Consider the following 7,026-nt stretch of genomic DNA (forward strand, 5'->3'; position numbering starts at 1 on the left):
TTGTTGTTGTCTTTTTGCCATTTCTTGGGCTGCTCCTGCAGCATATGGAGGTTCCCAGGCTAAGGGTACAACCGGAGCTGTAGCCGCCAGCCTACACCACAGCCACAGCAACGCAGGATCCGAGCTAGTCTGCAACCTATACCACAGCTCACGGCAATGCCAGATCCTTAACCCACTGAGCAAGGCCAGGGATCGAACCTGCAACCTCATGGTTCCTAGTCAGATTCATTTCTGCTGCGCCATGATGGGAACTCCATAGTGATTCAATTTTTTAAATAGATCATAGTCCATTTAAAGTTTTTACAAATAATGGCTCTATTTCCCTGTGCCATACAATATATCCTTGTTGCTTATTTATTCCATTCATAGTGGTTTGCATAGCTTAATCCTATATCCCTATCTTACCCCTCCCCCTGTACTTTTCCCCATTGGTAATCATTAGTTTGTTCTCTAATCTGAGTCTGTTTCTATTTTATTATATTCACTCATTTGTTTTATTTTTTTAAATCCACAAATAAGTGATAGCATAAAGTATTTGTATTTTTCTATCTGACTTTCTTCATTAAACATAATATCTTCTAGGTCCATCTACAGTGATTCAAGTAGCAGAATTTTATTCATTTGTATGGCTAATATTCCATTGTGTATGTATATATATACACCACATCTTCTTTGTCCATTCATCAGTCAATAAACACTTAGGTTGCTTCTATATCTTAGCTGTTGTAGATAGTGTTGCTATGAACATCGGAGTGCATGTACCTTTTCAAATTAGTGTTTGGGGTTTTTCCAGCAGTGGAATTGATGAATCATATGGTAGTTCTATTTTTAGCTCTTTGAGGAACCTCTACAGTTTCTGTAGTGGCTGCAACAATTTATTTACATTCCCATAACCATGCACAAGGGTTCCTTTTTCTCCTCATCCTCACCACCATTTGTTATTCGTAGACTTTTTGATGACAGCCATTCTGACAGATGTGAGATGATATCTCATGGTTTTAATTTGCATTTCTCTAATGATCAGTGATGTTGAGCATCTTTTTATGTGTCTATTGACCATCTGTACATCTTCTTGGCAAAAATGTCTTCAGATTTTCTGCCCTTTTTTTTTGTCTTTTTGCCATTTCTTGGGCTGCTCCTGCGGCATATGGAGGTTCCCAGGCTAGGGGTCTAATCAGAGCTGTAGCCGCCGGCCTACGCCAGAGCCACAGCCACGCGGGATCCGAGCCGCGTCTGCAACCTACACCACAGCTCACGGCAACGCCGGATCCTTTAACCCACTGAGCAAGGCCAGGGACGGAACCCGCAACCTCATGGTTCTTAGTCGGATTCATTAACCACTGAGCCACGATGGGAACTCCCCCCCCCCCCCCGTTTTTTTTTCTTGTCTTTTTTTGCTATTTCTTTGGGCCACTCCCGCAGCATATGGAGGTTCCCAGGCTAGGGGTCCAATCGGAGCTGTAGCCTCCGGCCCACGCCAGAGCCACAGCAACAGGATCCAAGCCACAGCAACGCGGGATCCAAGCCACGTCTGCAACCTACACCACAGCTCACGGCAACGCCGGATCGTTAACCCACTGAGCAAGGGCAGGGATGGAACCCGTGACCTCATGGTTCCTAGTCGGATTCATTAACCACTGAGCCACGATGGGAACTCCTGTCCATTTTTTAAAATCAGTTTGTCTATGTTATTGATATTGAGTTGTATGAGCTGTTTATATATTTTGGATATTAACTCCGTGTAGGTCATATCATTTGCAAATTATTCTCACATTCAATAGGCTATCTTTTTGTTTGGTCAATGGTTTCCTTTGCTGTGCAAAAGCTTATAAGTTAATTAGGTTGCTTGTATTTCTTTTGCCTTAAGAGACAGATCAGAAAAATATTACTATAATGTATGTCAAAGAGTATATTGCCTGTGTTTTCTTCTAGGGGTTTTATGGTTTCCAGTCATATTTAAGTCTTCAATCCAATTCGAGCTTACTTTTGTATATGATGTTAGAGAGTATTCAAATTTCATTCTTGTGCATGTAGCTGTCCAGTTTTCCCAATACCACTTATTGAAGAGACTGTCTTTTCTCTATTGTGTATTCTTGCCACCTTTGTTGTAGATTAATTTGACCGTAAGAGTATGGATTTATTTCTGGGTTCTCTATTCTGTTCCATTGCTCTATGTGTCTGTTTTTCCATGAGTGCTATACTCTTTCAATTACTGTTGTTTTTTGTATAATCTGAAGTCAGGGAATGTGATACCACCAGCTTTGTTCTCTTTCCTCAAGATTGCTTTGGTTATTCAGGGTCTTTTTTGGTTCCATATAAATTTTAGGATTACTTGTTCTAGTTCTTTGAAAAATGCCGTGGGTATTTTGATAGGAATTGCATTAAATCTGTAGATTGCTTTGGATAGTATGGATGTTTTGATGGCATTAATTTTTCCGATACAAGAGCATGGGGTATCATTCCATTTCTTTGTATTATCTGAAATTTCCTTCATCAGTATTTTATGGTTTTCAGAGTTTAAGTCTTTTACCTCCTTGATTAAGTTTCTTCCTAGGCATTTTATTCTTTTTGGTGCAATTTTAAACTGGGTTGTTTTCTTGCTTTCTCTTTCTGATAGTTCATTATTAGTATATAGAAAAGCAACAGATTTCTATACATTAATATTGTATCCTGGAACTTTATTGAATTTATGTATTAGTTCTAACTGTTTTTTGGTGGAGACTTTAGGGTTTTGTGTATATATCTTGTCATCTGCAAATACTGATTGTTTTACCTCTTCCTTTCCAATTTGGATGCCTTTTTTATTTCTTTTTCTTCTCTGATTGCTGTGCTCAGGACTTCCAAAACTATGTTAAATAGAAGTGGCAAGAGTGGGCATCCTTGTCTTGTTCCTGATTTTAGGGGAAAGACTTTCAGCTTTTCATCATGGAGAAGGATGTTAACTATGGGTTTGTCGTAAATGGTCTTTATTATGTTGAGATATGTTCCTTCTACACCAACTTGATGAGGGTTTCTATCATGAAAGGATGATGAACTTTGTCAAATGCTTTTTCTGCATCTATTGAGATGATCTTGTGATTTTTATCCTTCCTTTTGTTAGTGTGATGTATCACATTGATTGCTTTGCAAATATTAAACCACCCACACACCCCTGGAATAAGTCCCACTTGATCATGGTGTATGATCTTTGTTTACATTTTGTTGAATGTAATATTCATCAAAGGTATTGGCCTGTGATTTTCCTATTTTGTAGTGTCTTTGGTTTTGATATCAGAGAAATAATGGCCTCATACAATAAATTTGGGAGTATTTCATCTTCTTCAATTTTTTGGAATAGTTTGAGAAAGATAGGGATCAGCCGTTCTTTATAAATTTGGTAGAATTCCCCTGAGAAGCCATCCAGTCCTGGACTTCTGTTGGCTGGAAGTTACAAATTCAACTTTGCTACTAGAGATCGGTCTGTTCAGATTGTTTGTTTCTCCTTGATTCAGCCTTGGAAGATTTTATGTTTCTAGAAATTTGTCCTTGTTTTCTAGGTTGTCCAATTTATAGGCATATATTCTCTTATTATTTCTTGTATCCCTATGATATCAGCTATGACATCAGTTTTTATTCTCCTCTTTCATCTCTTTTTGTCTATTTGTTTGTTTTTTTCTTTTTAGGGCTGCACCTGTGGCATATGGAAGTTCCCAGGCTAGGGGGTCAAACTGGAGCTGCCGCTGCTGGCCTACACCACAGCCACAGCAACTCAGGATCTGAGCCATGTCTGTGACCTACACCACAGCTCATGGCAATGCTGGATCCTTCACCCACCAAGCAAGACCAGGCATCAAACACGAATCCTAATGAATACTAGTCAGATTCATTTTCACTGAGCCACAATGGGAACTCTTCCTCTTTCATTTCTTATTTTATTTATTTGGGTCCTCTCTTTTCTTGATGAACCTGACTAAAGGTTTATGAGTTTTGTTTATCTTTTCACAAAAACAGCTCTTGGTTTCACTGATCTTTTCTATTATTTTTCTTATCTCCCATTTATTTCCTCTCTGATCTTTAATTCCTTCCTTCTGATGATTTTGGGCTTTGTTTTATCTTCTTTTTCTAATTACTTTAGATGGTTGGTTAAGGTGTCTATTTGAGATTTTTGTTTCTTTAGGAAGGCCTGTATCATTATAAACTTCCCTCATAGAAGTTCTTTGCTGCATCTCATAGATTTTGGAAAGTTGTTTTTCCATTTTCATTTGTCTTGGGGTATTTTCTGATTTCCTCTTTAACTTCTTCATTGACCCATTGTTTTGTTAGTAGCATGTTCTTTAGTCTCCACATATTTGTGCTTTTCCTACTTTTCTTCCTGTACCTGATTTCTGATTTCATACCATTGTGGTCAGAAAGAATGTTTGATATAATTTCTATCCTTTTAAATTTGTTGAGACTTGTTTTGTGCCCCAGCATGTGATTTATCCTGAAGAACATTCCATGTGGACTGGAAAAGAATGTGTATTCTACTGTTTTGTGATGGACTGTCCTGTGTGCTATTAACTCCAACTAGTCTAATGTGTCATATAAGAGTACCATTTATTGGAGTTCCCGTAGTAGCACAGTGGTTAACGAATCTGACTAGGAGCCATGAGGTCGCGGGTTCGATCCCTGGCCTTGCTCAGTGGGTTAAGGATCTGGCGTTGCCGTGAGCTGAGGTGTAGGTTGCAGACACGGCTCGGATCCCGAGTTGCTGTGGCTCTGGCATAGGCCAGTGGCTACAGCTCCGATTGGACCCCTAGCCTGGGAACCTCCATATGCCACAGGAGTGGCCCTAGAAAAGGCAAAAAGACAAAAAAAAAAAAAAGAGTACCATTTATTGATTTTCTAGCTGGATGATATGTCCATTGATGTAAGTCAGTGTTAAAATTCCCTACTATTACTGTATTTATGTCTGTTAGTATTTGCTTTATGTATTTAGGTTCCTGTATTAGGTGCATATATGTTAAAAAGTGTTATATCCTCTTCTTGTATGTCCTTATATAATGTCCTTCTTTGTCTTTTGTTATAGACTTTATTTTGAAGTCCATTTTGTCTGAGTATTGCTACATCTGCTTTCTCATCATTTCCATTTGTTTTTTGTTTGTTTGCTTTTGTCTTTTTGCCTTTTTCTAGGGCCGCACCTGCAGCATATGGAGGTTCCCAGGCTAGGGGTCTAATCGGAGCTGTAGCCACCAGCCTACACCAGAGCCACAGCAATGCGGGATCTGAGCTGCGTCTGCGACCTACACCACAGCTCCTGGCAATGCTGGATCCTTAACCCACTGAGCAAGGCCAGGGATTGAACCTGCGACCTCATAGTTCCTAGTCAGATTCATTAACCACTGTGCCATGATGGGAACTCCATCATTTCCATTTGTGTGAAACATCTTTTCCTATCCCCTTTCTTTCAGTCTCTGTGTATCTTTAGCTCTGAAGTAAGTCTCAGAATATAGACAAGTCTTGTTTTTTATCCAGTCAGCCACACTATGTCTTTTGATTGGGGCATTTGGTCCATTGATATTTAAAGTAATTATTGATAGGTATGTTCTTATTGCCATTTTGTTACTTATTTTCTGGTTGTTTTTGTAGTTATTCTCTGTTATTTTCTTCATCTTTTAGTTTATTTGCTTGTGGTTTGGTGATTCCCTTTAGTGATATGCTTGAGTTTCATGTATCTGTTGTAGGTTTTTGATTGTGCTTACCATGTGGTTCATATTCGATGACACAACTATAGCTAGTGGTTTTAAACTGGTAGTCATTTAAATTCAACACATTCTAAAAGATCTACATTTTTTTTACTCCCCTCTGCCACATTTTGTGTTGCCATTTTTTTGCCACGCCCAGAGCCTGCAGAAGTTCCTGGGCAAGGGATCAAACCCAAGCCACAGCAGTGACAATGCCAAATCCTTAACCATTAGGCCACCAGAGAACTCCCACATTTTGTGCATTTGATGTCCTATATTACATCTTCATGTTCATCCTTTTACTCATTATTGTATTATAGTTGTTTCACAATTTTTGTCTTAATATTTGTACTAGCTTATTTAAGTGGTTTAGCCTCAGCTTTGGCTTTACTAGTGGTATTTTTCTTGCCCTATTCTTCTTCTTTTCCACTTAGAGAAGACCCTTTAACATTTCTTTTAGGGGCAGGTTAGTATTGATGATCTCTTTTCGTTTCTGCTTGTCTGAGAAGTTCTTTCTCTCTCCTTCAATTCTAAATGATAATCTTGTTAGGTAGATTATCCTAGGTTGGGGGTTTTTCCCTTCAGCACTTTGAATATATTATGCCACTTGCTTCTGGCCTACAAGGTTTCTGCAGAAAAATCAGCCAATTGCCTTATACGGGTTCCCTTGTATATGACTTTGTTTTTCTCATACTGCCTTTAAAATTCTCTCTTTATCTTTCCTTTTTGCCACTTTAATTATGATATGTTTTGGTATGTATCTTTTATTTATTTATTTATTTATTTATTTATTTATTTTTGCTTTTTAGAGCCGCACCTGTGACATATGGAGATTCCCAGGCTAGGGGGTCAAATTGGAGCTGCAGTGCCTGCCTACACCACAGTCACAGCAATGCAGGATCTGAGTCACATCTGCGACCTATACCACATTTCATGGCAATACCAGATCCTTAACCCACTGAGCAAGGCCAGGGATAGAACCCACAATCTCATGGTTCCTAGTAGGATTCATTTCCGCTGCACCACAACAGGAACTCCTTGGTGTGTATCTTTTAGGTTCACCTTGCTTGGGACCCTCTGTGCTTCCTATACATGGATATCTGTTTCCTTCTTCAGATCTGGAAGGTTTTCAGCCATAATTATATCAGGTGCATTTTTGACCCCCTTCTCCTCCTGGCACATCTATAATGCAAATGTTGGTATGCTTACTATTGCCCCAGAGATCCCTTTCCAATTTTTTATTTGCTTTTGTTTTTTGCTGTTCTGATTGAGTGATTTCTATCATCCCATCTTCCAGATCACTTAGGCATCCTTCTATATAACC

The sequence above is a fragment of the Phacochoerus africanus genome, chromosome X (assembly GCF_016906955.1).
Source record: "Phacochoerus africanus isolate WHEZ1 chromosome X, ROS_Pafr_v1, whole genome shotgun sequence".
Lineage (NCBI taxonomy): Eukaryota > Metazoa > Chordata > Mammalia > Artiodactyla > Suidae > Phacochoerus > Phacochoerus africanus.